Source organism: Hylobates moloch, unplaced genomic scaffold (genome assembly GCF_009828535.3).
Source record: "Hylobates moloch isolate HMO894 unplaced genomic scaffold, HMol_V3 SCAFFOLD_22, whole genome shotgun sequence".
Classification (NCBI taxonomy): domain Eukaryota; kingdom Metazoa; phylum Chordata; class Mammalia; order Primates; family Hylobatidae; genus Hylobates; species Hylobates moloch.
The window spans coordinates 8,521,956-8,536,951 of record NW_026652297.1 but is presented as its reverse complement, the minus strand read 5'-3'; the positions used below and the strand labels follow the sequence as shown (position 1 = coordinate 8,536,951).

General features: G+C 43.5%; 1 protein-coding gene and 1 pseudogene across 11 annotated transcripts in view; both read right to left on the bottom strand.

Moving 5' to 3' along the window:
• Positions 1-14,996, bottom strand: part of TFDP2 (transcription factor Dp-2) — a 193,162-nt gene that overhangs the window by 80,561 nt on the left and 97,605 nt on the right. The gene's annotated exons all lie outside the window — the stretch shown is intronic.
• Positions 4,145-14,996, bottom strand: part of LOC116462057 (large ribosomal subunit protein eL19-like) — an 11,265-nt pseudogene continuing 413 nt past the window's right edge.

Below are 14,996 nucleotides of genomic sequence, written 5' to 3'. Positions count from 1 at the left end.
ATCCTCCAGAGAGGTTGTATCATTCTGAGTTCCCATATTCTCTACAACCTTGCCAAATGCTAGTATTAACAAAAACAATCCTTTGCTAATGTCACTGGCAAAAATCAGCTTTTGTAATTTACATTTGCAGTTTAATTACTAGTGAAGTTGAATTCATACTCATATTTTTATTGGCCATTTGCATTTCTTCTCCTGTGAATTACCCATTCTGCTGCCCTATTTTTTCTCATAGTGCCGATATTTATTTTTTTATTTGTATTGCATTTAGTCATCATGTTTCCTTAATCTCCTCTGGTATGTGACAGTTTCTTGGCTATTGGCTATGTTTTGTTCCTGATGACCTTGACAGTTTTTTGGGTTGTTGTTGTTGTTTTGAGACAGGGTCTTGCTCTGTCACCCAGGCTGGAGTCTGGTAGCACTATCATGGCTCACTGCAGCCTTGACCTCCTGGGTTCAAGTAATCCTCCTACCTCTCACATACCCTACTGCTGCTGGGCGAGAGGTAGAAGCAAACATCTTGTTTCTGGGAGAGCAGGAGAGAATCCTTATTGGCCCAGGATTCTGATGCCAAGCAGAGGTTTGCTACTGCTCAGGAAAGGGCAGAATAAGTACCATCCCTGGGGTTCAAATGAACAGGGACTGCCTAAAGCTAAGGCTGAACCAGGACAATAGAAAACCACCTATGACACCACCATAAGCCTAGCACTGCATCAGTCAACCACTAGTGAAGGGGCAAGGATATGAATAGAGACCCCCCCTCTGCGATGGAGGCATGATGGGACTGAGGAAAGCCAACAGTGGAACAGGAACACTGAAGAAAAACTATCTGGTACCCCAGGTTCCAAGTACCAGGTAACAACAGCCCAAGTACACTGAACATAATGATACCAACATCAAAATCCAAATCCACCTCAACTCCAGACTAGGTTGACTCAATATCACAGGCAATTGGCCTGATGGGAGAGGTGTGCCTATATCCAGACACAAAATACCATCTACCTCAGTCTCTATTGTTCTTGTATAAATGATGTTTGCCATTAAACTAAAAATAAGAAGACATACACAACACACACACACACACACACACACACACACACACACACACACACGCAGAGGCATGCACATTACCAAGAGATAAAGCTATCAACAGAACGAGACTCATTTATGACCTAGATGTTGGAAATATCAGGGGCTTTAAAATAACTGTTCTTTCATTTTTCTCATTATTAGACTGTAAGAAAATCTTTTCCCTTTTTAATCACTTCAAAAGATAACTAATATTCTATGGTAGGCGTAGTGGCTTATGCCTGTAATCCCAGTACTTTGGGAAGCTTAGGCAGAACTGCCTGCGGCCAGGAGTTTGAGACTACCCTGAGTAACATAGCAAAACACTATCTCTACAAATTTTTTTTTTTTTTTTTTTTTTTGAGACGGAGTCTTGCTCTTGTTATCCAGGCTGAAGTGCAATAGCACAATCTCAGCTCACTGCAACCTCTGCCTCCCAGGTTCAAGCGATTCTTCTGCCTCAGCCTCCTGAGTAGCTGGGATTACAGGCAGGCATTGCCACCATGCCCACCTAATTTTGTATTTTTAGTAGAGACAGGGTTTCTCCATGTTGGTCAGGCTGGTCTTGAACTCCTGACCTCAGGTGATCCGCCTGCCTCGGCCTCCCAAAATGTTGGGATTACAGGTGTGAGCCACCATGCCTGGCTAAAACTTTTTTTAATAAAAAATAAATTACCTGGGTGTGCTAGCTCACACTTGTAGTCTCAGCTACTTGGGAGGCTAAGGGAGGAAAATCACTTGAGCCCAGGAGTTTGAGGCTACAGTGAGCCATGATCATAACACTACACTGCAGCCTGGATGACAAAGCAAGACCTTTAAAAAAAAAAAAAAAAAAGATAATCAAGACTCTAAAACAACCACTAAAAATGTATTGTGGGGTTTATAACTATTTGATAATTTCCTGGACTCTGTCCTATGTGCCTTTTCTTTTGACAAATTTTAATCTGTCTCCTTCAGCTGTAATAAACTGTAACTGTGAGTATAACAGCTTACAATGAGTTCTGTCAATTCTCCTAGTGAATTATCAATCCTAAAGGAAGTTCTGGAAACTCCTGAACTTGCAACTGATGTCATAAGTGAGGACTGACTTGTGCACTGCTTCAAAACTTTGCAATTGACTAACCACAAAGTCCTTTAACAGAAATGTATCTTGAAAGTATTTTCTTCCAGTCCATGGCTTGTCTTTTCATTCTCTTAACAGTATCTTTCTCAGAGTAGAAGTGATATGGTTTGGCTGTGGCCCCACCAAAATCTCATCTTGAACTGTAATTCCCTTAATCCCCATGTGTCAGGGGAAGGACCCAGTGGGAGGTAACTGAATCATGAGGGCGGGTTTTTCCCATGCTGTTCTCATGATAGTGAATAAGTCTTACAAGATCTGATGGTTTTATAAAGGGCAGTTCCTCTGCACACACTCTCTTGCCTGCCGTCATGTAAGACATGCCTTTGCTCCTCCTTTGCCTTCTGCCATGATTGTGAGGCCTCCCCAGCCATGTGGAACTGTGAGTCCATTAAACCTCTTTCCTTTATAAATTACCGAGTCTCAGGTATTTCTTCATAGCAGTATGAAAATGGACTAATACAACAAGTTTTAATTTTAACAAATACCAACATCAGTTTTCTCTTTCATGAATCATGCTTTTGACAGTGTATCTAAAAATCACTGCCAAACCCAAGGTTACATAGATTTTCTTCTAGAAGTTTTATAGTTTTATATTTTACATTTAGGTCTATGATCCATTTTGAGTTAATTTTTTGTGAAAGGTATAAGGTCTATGCCTAGGTTCATTTTTTTGCATATGCACTTTGATTGTTCTAGCATCATATGCTGAAAAAACCCATTCCTCCATTAAACTGTCTTTGCTCCTTTTTCAGAGATCAGGTGACTATATTTGGGTGAGTCTATTTCTGCGCTCTTTATTCTGTTCTACTGATATATGTGTCCATTCTTTTGCCAATAACACATTATCTTGATTACTGCAGCTTTAGAGTAGGCCTCAAAAATCAGGTAATGTGAGTCTTAGATATGGTTTTTGACAATTCCTGAGTCTATCTTTTAAACTTATATGTTAACATATTCATCTTTATTCTAATTACTAATAAGGTGGTCTTATATTTGTCACTCTATTATGTTCACTGCTCTTCAACACTATCTCTTATTGTCTTTTGCTAATAACAGTGCAGACATTTTCTTTTTCCTAATAACACCGTAAATAGTGTTTCTTTTTTTTTTTTTTTTTTTTGAGACGAAGTCTCGCTCTGTCACCAGGCTGGAGTGTTGTGGCATGATCTTGGCTCACTGCAACCTCCACCTCTTGGGTTCAAGTGATTCTCCTGCCTCAGCCTCCTGAGAAGCTGGGACTGTAGGCATGTGCCACCACACCCGGCTAATTTTTGTACTTTACTTAGTAGAGACGGGGTTTCACCATGTTGGCCAGGATGGTCTCAATCTCTTGACCTCAAGATCTGCCTGCCTCAGCCTCCCAAAGTGCTGGGATCACAGGTTTGAGCCACTGCGCCTGGCCAGTGTTGTTTTGTTTTGTTTTTTTACCATGTATTAGTGCAGCAGAAAATCTGTGACGAATTTTACATATAGCTTTTTTTAGCAGTCTCTTTTTTACCTCTTGCCTGGACGCTTTTTTTTTTTTTTTTTTGAGAGGGAGTTTCGCTTTTGTTGCCCAGGCTGGAGTGCAATGGCTTGATCTCAGCTCACCACAACCTCCGCCTCCCGGGTTCAAGCAATTCTCCTGCTGCAGCCTCCCAAGTGGCTGGGATTACAAGCATGGGCCACCATGCCCTGCTAATTTTTTTGTATTTTTAGTAGAGATGGCTTTTCTTCTTGTTGGTAAGGCTGGTCTCGAACTCCCAACCTCAAGTGATCTGCCTGCCTCGGCCTCCCAAAGTGCTGGGATTACAGGCGTGAGCCACCGTGCCTGGCGATGCTTATTTTATTTTATTTTATTATTTTTTTGAGACGGAGTCTCGCTCTGTCGCCCAGGCTGGAGTGCAGTGGCACGATCTCGGCTCACTGCAAGCTCCGCCTCCTGGGTTCACGCCATTCTCCTGTCTCAGCCTCCCGAGTAGCTGGGACTACAGGCACCTGCCACCACGCCCGGCTAATTTTTTTGTATTTTTAGTAGAGACGGGGTTTCACCGTGTTAGCCAGGATGGTCTTGATCTCCTAACCTCGTGATCCGCCCGCCTCGGCCTCCCAAAGTGCTGGGATTACAGGCGTGAGCCCAGCCGCTTATTTTATTTTTACTTTTATTTATTTATTTTTTGAGACTGAGTCTCACTCTATCACCCAGGCTGGAGTGCAGTGGTGCAATCTTGGCTCACTGCAACCTCCACCTCCTGGGTTCAAGCGATTCTCCTGCCTCAGCCTCCCAAGTAGCTGGGATTACAGGCGCATGCCACCATACTCGGCTAATTTATCTTTACAAGCAGATAAAGGTTTCTTTTAATGGCTGATCTATGTAATCATGGAGGCCAGTATGTACAGACAAAGGGGGAGCTTTTATTTCTTGGTCTCTTCCTCCTTGGACAAAGTCTTGATGATCTCCTCCTTCTTGGCCTGCAGGCTCTCTTCACTGCGCTTGCATGCTTCCTTGGTCTTAGACCTGGGGGCCTCAGCCTGGTCAGCCAGGAGCTTCTTGCGGGCCTTGTCTGCCTTCAGCTTGTGGATGTGCTCCATGAGAATCCACTTGTTTTTGAACACATTTCCTTTCATCTTCAGGTACAGGCTGTGATACATACGGCGATCAATCTTCTTAGATTCATAGTATCTTCTAAGCAGCCGGGGCAGAATCCACGTGACCTTCTCTGGCATTCGGGCATTGGCTGTTCCCTTCCGCTTACCTATGCCCCTGTGCCTGCCTTCCAGCGGGCCAAGGTGTTTTTCCGATATCAAGCCCAGGAATGGACTGTCAACAGGCTTGCTGATGATCAGCCCATCTTTGATCAGCTTCCAGATCTGCTGACGGAGTTGGCATTGGCGATTTCATTGGTCTCATTGGGGTCCAACCAGACCTTCTTGCCACAGCGGAGGACAGAAGAGGCGAGCCTCTTTCTGAAGCCTGAGCATACTCATGGCTGCGGCGGCAGCAGCAAAAGGGCTTTTTTTTTTTTTTGAGACGGAGTCTCACTCTGTCGCCAGGCTGGAGTGCCGTGGTGCAATCTCGGCTCACTGCAACCTCTGCCTCCCCCGGATTCAAGTGAATCTCCTGCCTCAGCCTCCCAAGTAGCTGGGACTACAGGCGCACACCACCACACCCAGCTAATTTCTGTATTTTTAGTAGAGATGAGGTTTCACCATGTTGGCCAGGATGGTCTCGATCTCTTGACCTCATGATCTGCCCGTCTCGGCTTCCCAAAGTGCTGGGATTACAGGTGTGAGCTGCCAGACCCAGCCTAATTTTTGTATTTTTTAGTAGAGACGGAGTTTCACCACGTCGGCCAGGCTGGTCTCGAACTCTTGACCTCAAGTGATCTGCCCACCTCGGCTTCCCAAAGTGCTGGGATTACAGGCGTGAGCCACCACGCCCGGCCCTAAATAATTTCTTTTAAAATTCCAACGCAGAAGAGTACAAAGGATGATCTAATATCCTGTGAAATCATCCTTATTTCCTCTATCTCTAGGTCCCTGAAGTCAAAGTGTATTTGGGATCAAATTTGAGACCTCCTTCTTATTAGTTATACAATCTTAGGGAAGTAATTTGACCTCTTTACCTCCATGTTCTTGGGAATAACCATTTACTTAGATTTAATTAGCTAATTCATGAAGGTTTTAATATAGAATCTGGTACTTAATATATATTTAGTTATTATTATAATTGCTGACATCTCAGTTGGTTTCCTTCTATGTCAATCTGCTATCTTCTACATATTTTTCAGATTCATTAAACAAACCCCATGAGAATAAAGAAAATACCATCTAATATTGTTTCCTTTCTCAAAGTATGATTTTTTTGTTTCTTAAATATCAGATTTCCTTCTTTTATTTTGCAGAATCTCTTTCCTTTTTTTTTGTTTTTTGAGATGGAGTTTCACTCTTGTTGCCCAGGCTGGAGTGCAGTGGCGCGATCTCGGCCCATTGCAAACTCTGCCTCCCGGGTTCAAGTGATTCTCCTGCCTTGGCCTCCCCAGTAGCTGGGATTACAGGTGCCCACCACCACACCTGGCTAATTTTTGTATTTTTAGTAGAGACAGGATTTCGCCATGTTGGCCAAGCTGGTCTCGAATTCCTGACCTCAGGTGATCTGCCCGCCTTGGCCTCCCAAAGTGCTGGGATTACAGGCATGAGCCACCACGCCTGGTCGTGTTTTGAAGAATTTCTTAATAAATCCCATGATGCCTTAAAAGATTTCTGTCAATCATTTGAAAGTTGAGAAATCTATCCAGGTTTGGTGTTTGCTAAGAAAAAAGTTAAGTAAATTCTAGTTGGTCTCTGTCCACCTAGGTATTATTTGACTTTTTTTTTTTTTTAGACAAAGCCTCGCTTTGTCACCCAGGCTGTAGTGCAGTGGCAGTATCTCAGCTCACTGCAACCTCCGCCTCCCGGGTTCAAAGGATTCTTCTGCCTCAGCCTCCCAAGTAGCTGGGACTACAGGCAAATGCCACCATGCCTGGCTAATTTTTGTTTTTGTTTTTGTTTTTTTTTAAGTAGGGATGGGATTTCACCACGTTGGCTAGGCTGGTCTCAAAATCCTGACCTCAAGTGATCCGCCCACCTTGGTCTCCCAAAGTGCTGGGATTACAGGCGTGAGCCACTGTGCCTGGCCTGACTTTAAACTTTATCCACACAAGCCGGACCTAGTATTGAGCAGTCACATAATACTATGGCTCTCACCTATTTGGGGGATTAAAGATCCCTTTGAGGATCAAATTAAAATTATATACTATCTAGAGCACACAATTTTGCTCACCAATTCAGTTTGTCATGACTTGAAGTCAATTTGTGGATCTAATGTAGGGATCCCCTGATTTACTATGGTGCTGATAAACTAAGGAAGATCTTCTGACCCTGTTGTCTTGTTCCATGTGCACATGATTGGCAATCTAATCCTACATACTTTGAAACAGAATATACTTCTTCCCTAGTCAAAAACAGGACCTAACCAAGAGTTGTTTAAGCTGGTGATTGGTTTATTAAACTGTTCTCTTTACTCTTGTAAATATTTGAAATTTTCCATAATAAAAAGCTTAATCTGTGTGTCTGTCTAAAGTAGGGCCTGAGAAAAGGCATACTACTCCCATGGATTTTTTTCTCTTTGCCCCTTCTCACCACTACTTCATCACATTTGAAAACGTACCCCCAACAAATCCATTTCTGCCACTGCCTTTACAGAGCTGTGGTCACTAAGGGAAGTACAGAGGTAATGATAAGAGAGATGGGAGGGAGAAAAAGAGCCCTGGATGTTGCAGATAGCAGTTGCAACATGGGGTTGGTGGGAAGCTGCCAAGTTTCTGGTTGGTAAAGATCCTACTTCCTTAAATTTGTAGGTATGAAGTAGAGAAGGGTAGAAATCTACCTTTTTCCTGCCTGTCCCCGCTATTTTGTCTCAGGGATTGATCTTCATTTCTACTCATTGAAATTCCTCCTGTTGCCTGGCACATTTTAATCTGTATTGCCAGTCTCTGTTTGTAGCTTTGCTTTTTTGTGTATTTTCCCAAATTTGACTGAAGCATAAGACAGAAAATTAAGTTGGGTCCCACCAGCTAGCTATCATCTAAACTCAGGCTTCCCAGTTGATCTTTTGAGCCCAAAAGGTCCTAAAATAATCTAGCACACATTCAACCTGGGAAAAGCAGATAAGTGGAAGAGATAGCTTCTCATGTGCTCTTGGCCCCCTTCAGCCTTCAGCCACACTACAATCTTACATAAACAGAAATATGCCTACTGATACTATTGAGCACATTAAATACAGTATAGTAAAAAAGAAAGTGGCATTTTCTCTCAAGGAACCTCTAATCCAGATAAACAATGTTAAAAGACTTCCAACAGATGTGAAGTTTAAACTGAAGCACTGTAGCAACTGAGAAAAGAAAAGAACTTTTATCTGAGGAATGCAAGTCCTTTTAAATATCAGGCCCAGGGCCGGGCGCGGTGGCTCACGCCTGTAATCCCAGCACTTTGGGAGGCCGAGGCGGGCGGATCACGAGGTCAGGAGATCGAGACCATCCTGGCTAACACGGTGAAACCCTGTCTCTACTAAAAATACAAAAAAAAATTAGGCGGGCGAGGTGGCGGGCGCCTGTAGTCCTAGCTACGCAGGAGGCTGAGGCAGGAGAATGGCGTGAACCCCCGGGGGGCGGAGCTTGCAGTGAGCCGAGATTGCGCCACTGCACTCCAGCCTGGGTGAAAGAGCGAGACTCCGTCTCAAAAAAAAAAAAAAAAAAATATCAGGCCCAGATAGACATTAAAATGAGATTACAATCATGCCTACTCCCCTCCTTTGAGCTATGTATTCATCTGTTGAAACTGCTTACTATTGCCATAAGTAGCCATAAATTAGCTTAATAATCCACATCAGGTGTGAATTATAATAACACTATAATCCATACCTTATAGGTTAACAACATATAGTCAATCACTAATCAATTCTCACTGGTTCTTTAAACCAGTGAGAATTCCTAACAAACAACTTTGTACAGTCCACTCCCTGTCCCCCTATTTTGCCTTTCAAACTCCACTTGCAACTGCTGGTAACAGGAGTGTATATTCAGGGAAACTTGAATCTATGTTCCCAGGTTGTAATAATCCTCAAGCTTGGCCCAAATAAACTCTCCACTGATATTAGTTTTGCCTCCATTTCTTCATTTTAGGTTGACATATCCAATTAGAAACATTCAAGTTAATTCACAATAATGTGTGCTTGATAAAACTTACAAATTAGTGAACCAATATGCTATTTTTTTTTTTTTGAGACGGAGTTTCGCTCTTGTTGCCCAGCCTCCAGTGCAGTGGCGCGATCTTGGTTCACTGCAACCTCCGCCTCCCGGGTTCAAGTGATTCTCCTGCCTCAGCCTGCCAAGTAGCTGGGATTAAAGGCTCCTGTCACCAGGCCCAGCTAATTTTTGTATTTTTAGTAGAGACAGGGTTTTACCACGTTGGCCAGGCTGATCTTGAGTTCCTGACCTCAGGTGATCCACACACCTCGGCCTCCCAAAGTGTTGGGATTACAGGTGTGAGCTACCACTCCTGGCCCTAACATGCTAATTATTAGACACTCTCAAACTGAAAAATAAGCACACAGAGAATATCAAAACCAATTAGCATAAAGAGGTGCTCTGAGATTAGCTGGGTGCTGTGGCTCACATCTGTAATCCCAGCACCTTGGGAGGATGAGGTGGGCTGATTTCTTGAGCCCACGAGTTCAAGACCAGCCTGGGCAACATGGTGAAACCTCGTCTCCACTAAAAATACAAAAATTAGCTGGGCATGGTGGCATGTACCTATAATCCCAGCTACTCAGGAGGCTGAGGTAGGAGAATTGCTTGAGCCTGGGAGACAGATTGCAGTGAGCTGAGATTGTACCGCTATACTCCAGCCTGGATGACAGAGCAAGATCCTGTCTTAAGGAAAAAAAAAATAATCAAAGAGAAAAAAAGATTAGTAGAGGTATAGTTTTCTAAATTCCTCCTAGTTTTGTCAATAATATTTCAGATTAATAAAGTATTTCTGGAGAAAGATATAAATGCAGAGCAGTTTTCGACCTCTGATTTGAAAGACTTGATTTTTTATTTTATAGGATCTCGCTCTTTTGCCCAGGCTGGAGTACAGTGGCACAATCACAGCTCACTACAACCTTGACTTCCCAGGCTCAAGCAACCCTCCCACCTCAGCCTGCCCAGTAGCTAGGACTACAGGAGTATGCCACCATGCCTGGCTAATTTTTAATTTTTTTTGTAGAGACAAGGTCTTACTACGTTGCTCAGGCTGGTCTCAAACTCCTGGGCTCACACGATCCTCTTGCCTCAGCCTCCCAAAGTGGTGAGATTATAGGCATGAGCCACTGTGCCCAGCCTGAAAGACATAATTTGAACTGCCTCTATCACTTGGGAAATTAACTGCTCTGAGTCTCCGTTTTATCCACCTCTAAAATGGGCATGATAATAGCACCTATCTTGCAAGAAGGTTCTGAGGATTATATGAAATAACGAATATGAAGGGCTTCTTACAGTTCCTGGCATATAGCACTCAAAACACAGCAGACTTCTTATAAAAAGTGTTCATCCTCTGAAAATAGTGAGAGAAAGTAAGATGGCAACTAAGGTTAAAAGGTACTTCAGAAAAGGAATACAAACAAAGAAAATAACAAAACAAAACCATTTGAAGTAAACTACAGCCCAATATCCCTCATGAACACTCACAAAAATTCTAAACGAAATTTTAGCTAACTGAATTCTAGAATATATAAAAAGGATAACATATGCCTGAGTTTATCCCATGAATGGCAGCAGGTTGGTTTAACATTGGAAAATCAATCAATATAATTCCCCATATCATCAGAATAAAAAAGAACTACACTATCATCTTCAATAGATGCAGGTAAGGCATTTAACAAAATTCAACAATTATTCATAACAAAAACTCTCAGCAGACAAGGAATAGGTGGGAACTTACTCAGAATGCTAAAAAGCAACTATAGAAAACCCATAGCTAAAAATCATACTTATGGTAAAAAAATTGAATACTTTTCCCCTAAAATCAGGAACAAGACAATGATGTATACCTTTACTACTCTGACAATGAACTAGAGGGCTTAGCCAGTGTAATAAGTCAAGAAAGGAAATGAAAGGTATAAAATAAGAAAGAAATACGTAAAACTTGTTTGTACACAAACAAAATATTGGTCTATATGGAAAATCCTATAGAATCTATATAAATGGACTAGAAGTGAGTTTGGCAAGGTCACAGGCAACGAGGTCAATATACAAAAGCCAACTGTATTTCTATCTTCTACCAAGAAAACAAAATCAGATATTAAAAATTTTAAACATTTATAATAGCATAAAATATTAAATATTTAGGGATAAATCTAACAAAATATGTACAAGAGCTATACAATGGAAACTGCAATAGATTGCTGAAATTATAAAGGACAAATTAATGGAGAGAAAAAACATGTTTATAAATCAGAAGATTCAGGCTGGGTGTGGTGGCTCACACCTGTAATCCCAGCACTTTGGAAGGCTGAGGCGGGCAGATCACAGGCCGAGGTCAGGAGTTCAAGCCTGGCCAACATGGTAAAACCCCATCTCTACTAAAAATACAAAAATTAGCTGGGCGTGGTGGCAAGGGTCTGTAATCCCAGCTCCTCCAGAGGCTGAGGCAGAATTGCTTGAACCCAGGAGGCGGAGCTTGCAGTGAGCCAAGATCCAGCCACTGCACTCCAGCCTGGGTGACAGAGCAAGACTCCATCTCAAAAAAAAAAAAAGAAGATCCTTTATGATAATGGTTCTTGTTTTCATCTTTACTCTTATCCCAGACACCTATCCTTCTGCAACACTAAATTGCTTTTAGTTCCCTGTTTTCTCTTCTAGCCTTTCTATATGCTCCCAGTGGCCGGGCACGGTGGCTCACGCCTGTAATCTCAGCACTTCAGGAGGCCGAGGCAGGCGGATCACAAGGTCAGGAGATCGAGACCATCCTGACTAACATGGCGAAACCCTGTCTCCACTAAAAACACAAAAAATTAGCTGGGTGTGGTGGCACGTGCCTGTAGTCCCAGCTACTCGGGAGGCCGAGGCAGGGGAATGGTGTGAACCTGGGCGGCAGGGCTTGCAGTGAGTCGCGATCATGCCACTGCACTCCAGCCTGGGTGACAGAGCGAGACTCTGTCTCAAAAAAATAAAAAATAAAATAAATATATGCTCCCAGCTACTTGGGAGGTTGAGGCAGGAGAACTGCTTTAATCTGGGAGGCAGAGGTTGCAATGAGCTGAGATCACTCCACTGCACTCCAGCCTGGGCAACAGAGCAAGACTCCATCTCAAAAATCAATCAATCAATCAGAAGATTCAAAATTGTTAATATGTCAATTCTTCCCAAATTTATCTATAGATCAATGTAATCCTAATCAAATCTCAGCAGATATTTTTTGTAGAAATGTATAAGGTTGATTCTAAAATTTATATAAAACGCAAAGGACCTGGTATAGCTCAACAACTTTGTAAAATAACAAAATCGAAAGATTACACTATCTGGTTTTAAGGCTTAGTATGCAGCTACAGCAGAGTTTCTCAACCTTGGCACTACTTGGACCAGCTAATTTTTTGTTCTGGAAGACTCTCCTGTGCATTGCAGAATCTTTAGCACCATCCCTGGCCTCTACCTCTACCCAGGGGCAACCTTCCTGCCTACCCTTCTCCTGCCTACCTTCCTGCCTACTGGCGCGGTGGCTCAGGCCTGTAATCCACCCACTTTGGGAGGCCAAAGTGGGTGGATTACTTGAGATCAGATATTTGAGACCAGCCTGGCCAATGTGGTGAAACCCCATCTCTACTAAAATTACAAAAATTGGCTGGGCGTGGTGGTGTGCACCTGTAATCCCAGCTACTCGGGAGGCTGAGGCAGGAGAATTGCTTGAACCCGGGAGGTGGAGGTTGCACCACTGCACTTCAGCCTGGGAGACAGAGAAAGATTCCATCTCAAAAAAAAAAAAAAAGTCTCCAGATATTGCCAAATGTCCCCTAGGGGCAAAATTGTCCTTCACTGAGAACCACTGAGCTACCAAGAGAGTACGGTATTGGCATGAAGATAAGACACATACATCGGCTGGGCGCGGTGGCTCACGCTTGTAATCCCAGCACTTTGGGAGGCCAAGGCGGGCGGATCACAAGGTCCGGAGATCGAGACCACGGTGAAACCCCGTCTCTACTAAAAATACAAAAAATTAGCAGGGCGTGATGGCGGGCGCCTGTAGTCCCAGCTACTAGGAGAGGCTGAGGCAGGAGAATGGCATGAACCCGGGAGGCGGAGCTTGCAGTGAGCCGAGATCGCGCCACTGCACTCCAGCCTGGGTGACAGAGCAAGACTCCGTCTCAAAAAAAAAAAAAAAAAAAAAAAAAAAGACACATACATCAATGGAACAGAACAGAATCTAGAAACAGATCCTCAATTATATAGTCAGTTGATATTTGACAAAGGTACAAAGCAATTCTATGGGAAATGATAATCTTTTTTGACTAGTTGTTGCTGGGATGATTGGATATTCATATGAAACAAAAATAAACCTTTCCTCTCATTCCATATATAAAAATTAACTCAAAATTTATCATAAGGCTGTACTTAGTGACTCACGTTTGTAATCCCAGCACTTTGGGAGGCTGAAGCAGGAGGACTGCTTGAGCCCAAGAGTTCAAGACCAGCCTAGCCAACATAGGGAGACCCCATCTCTACAAAAAAAATTTAAAAATTAGCTGGGTGTGGTGGCGCATGTCTGTAGTCCCACCTACCCGGGAGGCTAAGGTAGGAGAATGGCGTGAATCCAGGAGGCAGAGCTTGCAGTGAGCAGAGATCGAGCCACTACACTCCAGCCTGGGCAACTGAGCGAGACTCTGTCTCAAAAAAAAAAAAAATAAAAAGAAAAGAAAACCTTAGTATTATTGGCTTAGGCAAAAATTTCTTTCCTTTCCTCTTTTTTTTTTCTGAGATGGGGTTTCACTATGTTGCCGTGGCTGGTCTCTAACTCCTGGGCTCAAGGGATTCTCCCACTTCGGCCTCCCAAGTAGCTGGAACTACTAGGCTCGAGCCACCCTGCCTGGCTTAGATTTCCCTTTTTTTTTTTTTGAGATGGAGTCTCGCTCTCTCACCCAGGCTGGAGTGCAGTGGCATGATCTCAGCTCACTGCAAGCTTTGCCTCCCGGGTTTACGCCATTCTCCTGCCTCAGCCTCCCTAGTAGCTGGGACTACAGGCGCCTGCCACCACACCCGGCTATTTTTTGTATTTTTAGTAGAGACAGGAGTTCACCGTGTTAGCCAGGATGGTCTCAATCTCCTAACCTCATGATCCGCCCGCCTCGGCCTCCCAAAGTGCTGGGATTACAGGCGTGAGCCACCGCGCCCAGCCCAGATTTCTTAAATACGATACAAAGAACCACAAACTATCTTTTTTAATTGAAAAATTGCACATTAAGTGATATAGTTTAGATGTTTGTCGGCTCCAAATCTCATGCTGAAATGTAATCCTCAATGTTGGAGGTGGGGCCTGATGGGGGTGTTTGGGTCATGGGGGAGGATCCCTCATGAATAGCCTGGTGTCATCCCTATGGTAATGAGTAATTTGCATGAGATCTGGTTGTTTAAAACAGTATGGCACCTCCCTCCATCTCTCTTGCTCCCTCTCTTGCCACGTGACTTGCTGACTCTCCTTTGCCTTCTGCTCTGACTGTAGGCTTCCCAAGGCCCTCACCAGAAGTAGATGCTGGCACCATGCTTCCTGTACAGCCTGCAGAACCATGAGCCAAAATAAACTTCTTTTCTTTATAAATTATCCTGCCTCATGAGTCCTTTATAGCAACATAAACAGACTGATGTATCAAGATATAAACATGCCTGCTCTTCAAAATCTCTTAACTTTAAAAAGTTAAGACTGGGCCGGGCGCGGTGGCTCACGCTTGTAATCCCAGCACTTTGGGAGGCCGAGGCGGGCGGATCACGAGGTCAGGAGATCGAGACCACGGTGAAACCCTGTCTCTACTAAAAATACAAAAAAATTAGCCGGGCGTGGCGGCGGGCGCCTGTAGTCCCAGCTACTCGGAGAGGCTGAGGCAGGAGAATGGCGTGAACCCGGGAGGCGGAGCTTGCAGTGAGCCGAGATTGCGCCACTGCACTCCAGCCTGGGCAACAGAGCAAGACTCCGTCTCAAAAAAAAAAAAAAAAAAAAAAATAACAGCTTTATTTTTTAAAGGCACTGGTTGTAGAACTAT